At 33.7% G+C, this 10,921-nt stretch overlaps 1 non-coding gene across 1 annotated transcript; it reads left to right on the forward strand.

Annotated features, from left to right (window-relative positions):
• Positions 1–6,495: 6,495 nt before the first annotated feature.
• On the forward strand, positions 6,496–6,587 carry Trnai-uau. Its single transcript is given in 2 exon segments — positions 6,496–6,533; positions 6,552–6,587. It is a non-coding gene; the product is annotated as a tRNA-Ile (tRNA).
• The last annotated feature ends 4,334 nt before the right edge of the window (positions 6,588–10,921 follow it).

The raw sequence follows: 10,921 nt of genomic DNA on the forward strand, positions 1-10,921 counted from the left end.
TACTCTAGAATTATAAAGAACCAGGGCCAAACCACCTGGACGCTAATCTCATGTCAAGTGATACCGCCGCCAATGGACACTCAATGCCAAAGGGCTGGTACTGAGGAGGTCCCGCTCATAGGCTAGTACTCCATGTGAATTTGCGCTTAATACAGTTGCAAGCGTAGCAAGCAAGCATAGCCCGGAGTGAAGTACCGTATTGCCTTGCTGAGCACACCAAGTTTCTTGGAGGCTAATTTCAGCCTTCCCCTTCAAATGACCTTTGTTCGATATGTTAACGGCCAGTATTCCGATCATGGCTGTGTCTTCGAAGAAAAGAATAGCGACAAGAGATTTTTTATCAGAAAACACTCAAACTTGTGTTTTCTTATTATTATTAGTTATTTTAACCAATTTACATGAAACCTTGATGAATAATACACTTAAAATGCACTTAAATGAAATGAATGATAATATACTGTAAATGAATCACTCCATCTATTGGTGATAAACAAAAACGATTGTGAATACAAATGCGGCAGAGGACTTTGTTTTATTTTAGGACATTGTTGTAACGTACTGTAATACATAAAATATATCGTTTTAGATATATATAAAAATTGGCTTACATTACTATTCCTTTCCAAGGCCGACCGTCTAAATATTTAAACATAAAATAAAACGTAACATATATTTGTTTCTTGAGGATTGTGAGCTCTGCTAGACATTACCTGTAATTGTAAGATTAAGCTAACTGTCTAATAATAATTGAAACGATTTGTTTATTCGAACCAACACGGATTTTAGTTTTTAATTTATTTATTAATTTAGGTACAATTTGTACACAAATGCAAATCAAATTTGCGCCATCCGTTCATTAGTCTACCAGAAGGCCTACTCAGAACAACTGAGTATAACTTATGAACATTATATTGAGTACTCGTACATCAAATAAGCTTACTTTATTTATAAAATAAATAAATGTTTACGAATGCTAGCAGCAAGTCTTTGTTCCTTATTAATCATACCTAGATTGACACTTTTTAGTGTATTGTGTCAGATTTTCGAAACTGACGAGTGGTCAGCTCTGCATTAGCTTTTCTACTAGCCTGGAGGCGGTGGAAATTTATAAATACAAATGATGTTATTCTTTTTATATAAGTAAGTGTAAGTGGTTTTGTTATTGATTCAATAAAGGATCAATACGAATTTCTGAAATAATCTTAATAAGAACGTCTATTCGACCTCTTCATTGTATCGCATTAAATGTTATTCGAAGATGAATGACAATATCAATATTTAATCGACAAGTATCCTAGCAGTTATCACCACCAATATGACGGTTGAATATCGAACTCCGTTTTTCGAAGTTTCTTCGAAGGAAAGGCTAAATAGATTTGCCTCTAAGAAGCTTGGTATGCTCCAAGAAAACGGTGCCACTCCACTCCGGAACCTCGCTAGAGCAAAATTAATCATAATAATATATTAATGTTGTGTAATAAATAAAAGTACTTAATTAAGATGTTCGATATTCATAAAACTATTTCACCATATTTGCCAGTTTTCTAATGTCAATGAATTCACACCAATGTGAAATTTGAGACAACCGTATGGATTCAATTATGTCATAAGTGACCTAATAATGTGTTCTGCGTCAGCACACGTGACTTAAACGATTGGATCAATAAATATAATTTCACGTTTTTAACATAAAACCAAATACTTAGCGAAACGTAATAGAAGAGGACGGGAAATGACGACAATCAACGAGATGTGAAGATGTCCATATACTTACAGCAGTAAAGAATGGTAGCGCACGTAACGTAACGTAACGTAGTCAAATTGTTAAAATGGCGCTCGTCATCCATAGAAAGATTAAATTTTATTGATGCACGAATGATTGACATACATATATAAGTTATTATATTGTATAAGGCTGCTAGCGCCTGCGGACAACGTTTCGCTTTAATATCCTTGTTTTACTTAGCCTATCTACTGAGTCGCTACATATCAAGTTCGTGCCATCGTTGGGAACCATCGTCATGGTTGAGGTTCATTCTTGTTATTAGGTTTTTACATGTAACTTTATTTAATTAAAAATACCACTACATCTGACAACTCCATTTCATTTAATAAACGGAAATCGACCTTAGAATGTAAATGTCCTCAGTTGACTGTTTATAAGAGTTTTATATCTTTATAAAAATTGCAATTCACGCTTGGGCTTCAAATCTGAAGACCTGTAAGGAAAAAGAGACGTCCACATCATCTAAAATACCTTATTCCCCAACTGCGTTATAGAAACAACCAACATAGGTTACACTACTATATATATACACTTACTAGCAAAAATTTAATTAAATTGTTAAATCTCCCTTTCAAGATTACATATTCCGTCAATTAATGACACTTAGGTACATCTTACTACTACCCATCTTCTTCTTACTTTATAATTAGCAATGTCGACCTAGACTCATCCCTGAGGTTATGTTCGATCCCTGTCTTTGCACCAATGGTCTTTGTATATGATATAGGTGCCTATCATATACAAAGACCTTTGCTTTGATTGCCTATTAGAAAAAACATGATCAAGAAACAGTGACAGAAATCTGAAAGTCAGATTTCAATCGGCGCCAATGTTTATCTTTTGTATCAAGTTTAGTTAATATAGGTGTGATAAAATCGAATCGTTTCTTTAAAAACCAAACAAACTGAAGTGTAAGTAACCTTGAGATATTTCGGACAAGATAGATTTTCCTGATATTTATTTTATGTATATTTGCTTGTGAATAAGGAATATCATAAATAAACACACCGACAAGTCGCACTATTAGCTTTATACCATTTTATCGATAAATTTGTTCTCGATTTAGTCCCATAAAGATAAAGATAACCTTGATCTACACTGATATATGACCGTATTACAAAACCTAACTCAAGTTATTGTTAATCACCTCTGATTAAGTCAATGCTTACCGAGCCTTGGTCAACCAAAAATATATTTTTTTTCGAAGGGGTATGATTGAAATGGGTAATATGATATTTTCACCTGCGTTTCCGGCTTACACGACTAAGTGTTTAATAAGGCACATATAGTCGCGGTCAATCGCTGTGGACCTAACTCCCATCGTATATATTCCCGAAGCAATTCGACTAAGAGTCCTACAAGAAAGCAAACTGATACTGGCAACTTTCGACACTGCAACTGACCATGTGAGAAGGTATCACTTAACATCAAACGATAACCTATCCTAGGTTATCGTCCAATTGGGTATAAAAATTTAAAGAATAAGGTTTATTCAATTGACTGTTGAATTGAAAATACATTTAAGTCAATAAACTTCCGATAGGTTTGTTTCGTAAATGCGCGTTACAGTGTTAGTGAATCTGTTGTCGTCCTCTGCAGTGAAACTGTCTGGCAAAAGCTATCATATTAAGTTTAGTACGTGGCTTACTAACTATAAACCTTTAAAAAACGTTATTGCTAATCAATTATGCTTACTTATAAACTTAAGCTAACTTATAAACTATTCTTCAACAGAAATTTCTCTGAGAAAATTCAAAAATTTAACTGTCCATGTTTGACAAATATAAAAGATAACTTTAATTCACGTATACGGACTATTTATATTGATTAAAGGTGTGTTGGGGTTTCGCAAGGTTATTACATAATCCATATTAAAGGTACTTTCCCACACGAATTACGTTTTGATCTCCCATGAATCAATGAATTTTTACCTGCATCGGGTGGTTTTGATTCTCACCCAGTTTCGAAAAGTCTCGTATTACAATGCTTTCTTTCTTTAAAATTTAAAGAAAGTTGAAATCGACGAGTGGAGACAAGGTGTATGTCACGTCATTTGCACAAAAAATCGGATAGCTTGTCATATTTATAAAAGTCAGTTCTCATGACTTCTTCTTATACAGTCGAATTATCACGACGTAGTATTAGTAGATGTTCTGTTTGCAAATTAATGGATGAATGTTTTCATCATTTTATAATTCCTGAATAAATAGTTCAATATGCTTCGTGTCGTGGCCTAGTGGATTCGTGTGATTCTCGTCCCTGTGGGTTTAAGTCGCAGGTTCAATCTCCGGCTAAACACCGGCTAGTGGTGTTTCGCTCACCAGTGGGGTTTATGTGCTCACTCGTAGAAAATCGGCATGCTTTAGACCCAAAAAAAGCCTACGGCATGTGATAGGCAGAGGCCGATCGTCTACTTGTATATTCATGAAATTAAATGATCACGAAACGAATACAGAAATCTGAGGCCCAGACCGAGAAGATTGTAGGGCCTCTGGTGAGCGCCACATTTTCAAACTATTATTTTTTAACTATTCCAGCAGAGAATTCAGTTTATTAAGGCATTTGTCACCATGGTAACCCACCATTCTTCGTGTACTAAATAACTTTTGTATTTTAGTAGTAAATAAATATATAAGACATGGTAAAAAATAGTGTACTAACTGATTAGCCTAACTTAGACTAGCGGATATAGCAATTAATTAAAACGTAAATAATACTTGAAAACATGGTGTTAACTTGTATATGAGAAAATATATTCATAATGACACCGCACATCAAAAGTAAAAGAACATCATTCAAATTCAAATGCAGTGCATCATAGACAAAGTATACGTGGACAACATCACAACCTTCCAACACTAACTTTTATCCACGTTACTTAATACGGCCGAGCGAGTTTAGAGTGCTTAAATCTTTGAAAATCCTTCTCTCTTCAGTACGTTGATCTGTAGTCGCGTTCCTCCAAGTCTACTGGCTTGAATCAATACGTCGATTGTTCTTTCTTATTATACAGGTCTAATTAATGTATGGTGTGGGTTGATTTAGGTGTTATTGTGGTGTCTGGAGTGCAGCGGACGCTGCGTGAGCCGCTATCGGCAATCGCGTCGTGTTAATTACTTTCATTAGGGCCGATTGTCCCGCTTGATCAAGCTGATCACTTTGCCGCCATTTCGTATTACGGAAACTATAAGGGGCAATGACCTAAATATGAAAATTAGCGATTACCAATATTGATAATAGTTTAATAGAATATCTTTTAAATAAAATATGTTTAGCTAAGTGTATGCAAATCGCAATCCGTTGTATTTTATTTATTTATTTACGTAATCAGTCTCAATTAATGATATAACATTTTTCAATATCGTTCTTCTTCTAATAATATATGTATATATTGCTAGTACTGCATCGAATTTCATTAAATTTCAGTAAATTTATGTACGTCATCCAGCCTACAAGCAGCAAGTGCTCTGTGAATGTCATAAGTTAACGCATCAGCACGCATGCGCTAGGGCGAACACTGACAAGCTTCGTAAACACTGTATTAATGTATCTAGGTTTAGAACCTCTGGTGTTCCAATAAAGACTGTCATCTTCTATGGACAATAGTAGACAATAATAGGCAGCAATGAACTATAGAGAAGCCCTTCTTTTGATGTATTCCAATTACAAATAATTAGCTGCCTAGATTTGAAACCAATCTTGGCGGAAATAAACTTTGTTAAAACAAAAACGAATACAACAGAATTGTTTTAATATTTTACTATTACATAGATACTACGACAACCTAGAATAATCAAATAATCAATTCAACCTGTGGATTTTTGGATTCTTTTTTCAAAGATATCCATAATATTTGATTTAATTTTATCCTTACGGATGAAAATTTTACGCTTTAATCTTGATTTTTTAGATCTGAGATTGATGAACGTTAAGCTATTGCTAATATGTAGTAATTGTCGCAATAGTTCTACTTATTTTTGAATTATTTAAGGTCAATGACTTGCAACTACATAAAAAGTATAGATGTCATTAAAATGGCATTTAAAAGAAGTAGCGTCCGTCCGACCGGGTTTCATTCTCAAATGGGCACTTTGTAAGCCTTTGTGTTTTATAGTTTGTTTAGATTTCGAATGGTAAAAACAGTATGTAGTTTAATGTTTTAACACGCAAATCTACAATTTATTTTTTTAATACGAGGTTTAGGTTGGTCGACTTACCACCAATATCTTCCACATATACTTACTTATCCCAGCGACCCAAAGTTAGTCTTGGTCTCCGACACTAGTGAACGCCATAATATAAAACTTCGAGTGTATAAAATTATTTGTATGCGTAGATTCACCATGTTTAACAAATTATAAATAGTCCCAAAATTAATTAAATATATGTACTTTTTTTTTGGTTTTTTTTATTGCAATATGTTTACTTAAATCAACTTTTCTTCATATATTTTTTACACAAAGAAGAGTTTTATAAGATGTAAATCCTATAATTAATACATACCTAATCATTCTAAACAATAAAGCTGTAATTATATCGAAGCAAACTACTAACATTTATCTTCTAGCATGGTTATCGCCATGTTAATTCGTGTGACGTCAAGATTGCATCATACATAGTATTGTGTTAGGTGGAAGGGCGCGGGGATAGGGCAGAGGGGGCAGGGAGTTTCAATCTAACGATATCATAATTTCGATGTCACGGTCGTCGCTCCAGTGGCGCAATTGGTTAGCGCACGGTACTTATAAGACAGTGTTCGTGAGCAATGCCGGGGTTGTGAGTTCGAGCCTCACCTGGAGCATATCTTTTGTTTCCGTATATAAGTTAGTATTATCATTTTTTAGAATTTCTGTTAAAACATAGACACAAATACGAGAAATGTATGAGTATATTGGACAGTTAAAACAATATAGAAAATTTTTTTTTTCCTCCTACTAATATTGAACAAAAATGATTTCTAAAATACATAATTTAGAATTATGTATTGAACCAAATTTATCTCAAAATACACAGAATATCTTGTTTTCCGCTACTCTAAAAATATCCTACACAAGTACTCCCTAATCCTTATCCTTATGTTTAAATCCTGAATTCATGTTATGATCAAATTAAGATCGTTTTCCATATTTGATATGAACATGATATATTCTTACCTAAAAGACTTCGCTTATTAAAGGCTAGATGCACTCAATGTAGGTTATCTACATAAAAAGCCTATTTTAATTGCATTCATGTGTTACTTGTATATTCCATATATTAAAAGCTCAACAAAAGGAAAGGCACACCTCGCTGCATATGGTAGCAATATGAGTCTTAATTACAGCTAGTCGTGTCTGCTTCATTCGGTAGTCGGGAGGGTGCTCTGAGCACGACATCGGTAACTAATCTGCCCGCAGCCGGTATGACCTTATGATCTCGACCTACGCGACCTCTTCCTGCCCTCCCCCTACCTCCCAGCTACCTCCCGTTCTGCAATCCAACATATTTCCTTTATATATGTATATATACCCTGCGAAAGTGTTGTTAAAAATTAAAGAATCTGCACATTTGTGCTCATATTATTCCAATGTTTGTTTCTATAATTTAGTTATCCTTTCTATATGTTAGGGTTATCAGTTAAAAAAATCACAGATTCAGGAAAACGTGTCATTCTCTCAATGATGAAGCATTTGCACGCATTCTTTTCCTCGATTTCTTTTTGAGATTTAAATCGACCCGACCCAACGCACCGACCCTTAAAGTCGTGAGGAATGTAAATCGCTGACCGTGCGCGAACAGCCTTTGACCATATTATCCTTTGTTGTTTTTTCTTCATCACCTACGTACGAGAAGTTATTTGGGGTCAGTAGATGGAAACGTGCGTAACCGTTAAGAATGTCAGCGTGTATCTTTCCACTTAATAATTACGACTTCCAATAATGAAGCTCAACTCCGAAATTCTATTTGACCGGGTTTTTTACGCTTTTTTCGAATTCTCATTAAATAGAATCATGGATAACGTTGATCAATTCAACGCTAACATTTTTACCGCTTGAAACGATCGTGAAATAGGGAAATTGTTATATCTGTCTGTTGCCATTGATATAAATTTTAGATTTAAATTGATATAGAATAGAAAGCAAACAGAACAAAGCAAGAAAGGCAATAAAGATAAAGACCCCGCTCGACTAGATATCACATGATCAGCAATAATGTCTATGGCACTGAATACTTTGACAATAATGTATCGCACATTGGTATAAATCAAAAATATAGGGAACGAATTAGACGTTGTCTTGATAAGATGGCTCATTTCGTGGAAAAAGAGATATCAATGGCGTCTCCCTCAAATATTCTGTCTCGCAGTTTTTGCAGATTACTAATTTCTACTAGCTTATTGTTTATAAGATCGTAACTGTCATATGATAGCTTGTATCGTTGTATTAGATCAATGTATATATATATTAAGTAACCTTTTTATTGTCTTTGATCTTTGACTATGTAATCTATTTAAAATATAATGTTAAAAATATCTTATTATTTGCTAGTTCCTCGTGTATACAAGATCGTAAAATAGTCTTATTGCCCTTAATGCCTAAATCTCGCAAACTTATTTTAAAAAAATGTAGTAGACTACTACTACTGATAGAAATGCGTAACCCCAGAATGTTAACATGAAGAATATAGAACAATAGATGACTTTAAAAGTACGATTTATTTAGTTAAATATCACGAGGTGCTCCGCTTTCCCTTCCTAAATGCCGAATAACTTATGTTAAAAGTTAAAACTACGACCATCATAAATCATGTAAAGGTTATATTATTTATTTCAATATCGTACGGTAAATATGAAGGTATAAGATATGCAACTTCAGGAAAAAGGTCCACCAATTAACAGCAGAGAACGTACTCGAGAGCTGTTTAATTAACATTTTATACAAGTACGTATTTGACGATGCTTTTTTACACGAATTGATGCAACTAAAATTAAAGTTTCAGTTAAAGAACAAATCTACATATAAAATAATAGAATGTTTTTAGCTACAATAATTTTCGTGCTAATTTGCTTTGTACGATATTTGTAAGTTATTAAGATTTCTTATCTACATAAATAAGTGCTAATTATTGCAGCAGCAGAGGGCTTTAAAGTGAACACCTTTTAATATATTTCTATTGAACTGAATGTTGATATATAGTTCTTACGTCGAAACTAACAGAAACAGTTTTGCAATAGATCTAGAAATGATTCATGCAGTCGAATTGAAACGTACCGTATTCTAGGTTACTAGTTAGGTGCACCTGACTAATTAGGGCTCGTAGCCTTATCCTCCATCAGGTTTATGTTACCACTTTGTCCTACTGACTCACTGAACCGCCTGTCCATGGCACGGGCAGCAGCGATTTTACTTAAATTAAGAAACAATCTCTTTAAAATAACTTGTTTATTGATATAAACGATATCGCTTAAAAAGTTAAACTAAACATCATGTGCTTTTCAGCCATTGTGGACAATTTCAAGAAGCCTAAGTATTAACCTTAGTTGTGTTTTTATAGTTTATAGTTTTAAGACAAATATTGTATAAATTTTATTGCCAATGTATTGCATAACTTGTTATATTAATTTATTATGATTAAGTAAGTTAAGTAAATATACTATTTTTGGTTAAAAACATTTGCATTATTTTTTACATTAAAGCGGAAATACTTTTAACATAAAACAAATTTTAGGTCATAATCCCTGATTGAAAACTATTGAATAAGATAATGTGATATTCGATACTTTTTTATTTACATAATAATGTTAGTTACATAATTTTTTTCTAAATCGCTGACCTCTTATGACCGGTGAAATTAAATATGATGCGGGTGCTTTATTTAGTTTGAACTCGGAACTCGAAGCCAGTTTTTAGTGGAATTATTATTAATATTTTTTGAGATATACTTTCACGATTAGGTTACGATAATTTATCTTGAAAGTAACCAATGAAAACCCACGTTATAGAACGCAAATAATTCTTTTTAAGTTCGCAGAATATAAAGATCGATAAAAAATAAATAACATTAAATAAAACTAGAACACATTCAATGAAAATTAAAACTATGTTATTATTATTTATAAATTTTACTATAAGTATTAAAAGAAAAATTAAACTGTTTACTGTAAACTTCTCCATTGACAAACCTGCATTCATTATCCATATTATATTCTGAATAGCAAATTGCTACTTTATCAAATAAACGTTCCAGACAAATAAATAATATTTTGCGCTAAGCCCACCGTAACTTAACATAATTGGCTTTCGCAACAAAGTTGTTTACGTGGAAAATTTGCGTATTTAAATCAGTGTTGACGTTTATCGTAACAGTAAGTTCAAAGACAATGCGTTGGCAGATCATTTGGGTATAATGTCGATACTACAGTGGTAGTAGGCAGAAACAGGAATCCACAGACATGAGTCAGTGGCGCGGGCGCCGGTCGCCGGTGGCGCAACACTTTAGTCTATGATTGAAGTCCAATTCGCACTGACCATTTAATTGAGAAAACAAAAGCTGTATATGACAAGACTGAAAGCAGATCAGCCATACCAAAACTAGAAGTTGGAATTTGTATCATCCTTTTGACAAATCGCATCGTCGCGAAAGACGACCTAATAACACCAATATTCTTTGCGTACTTGCGACAAAACTTGATTTATATATAGCAGCATATTAAGAGGTTATAAAACTTAATTAAGGGACTTTCGATGCAATCAAATATTTCTTAATATATTTTGAGACACAATGAAATATTACAGTGTTCGATCATCATATAAAGTAAACCGGTATTGTACATGGCTAGCTAAGCGTAATACGATATATTGATTTCTGGTGTCGCCTAATGAATGCGGAGCACATTTCATTATTTCTCACGATACGTTTGGGAACGAGGTTTTTTCTCGTTTCATTTCTCTGGCAAACAATACAGTAAACGCGGATGGAGGGTTGAAAGTGCGTCGCCGGCCCTGCTCACTGCTTTGCTCCTCTTAACGTGCTCCATTGCCGATGGCCTTTTTAAGCATTTATTTATATTAAAATAGAAGACGTATTTTCACCCAATGCAATTGTTAATCGTATACTCATGTTGTCATTATATGTGTATATCACTATTGTGTACTA

This window comes from Pieris brassicae, chromosome 7 (genome assembly GCF_905147105.1).
Source record: "Pieris brassicae chromosome 7, ilPieBrab1.1, whole genome shotgun sequence".
NCBI classification, from domain to species: domain Eukaryota; kingdom Metazoa; phylum Arthropoda; class Insecta; order Lepidoptera; family Pieridae; genus Pieris; species Pieris brassicae.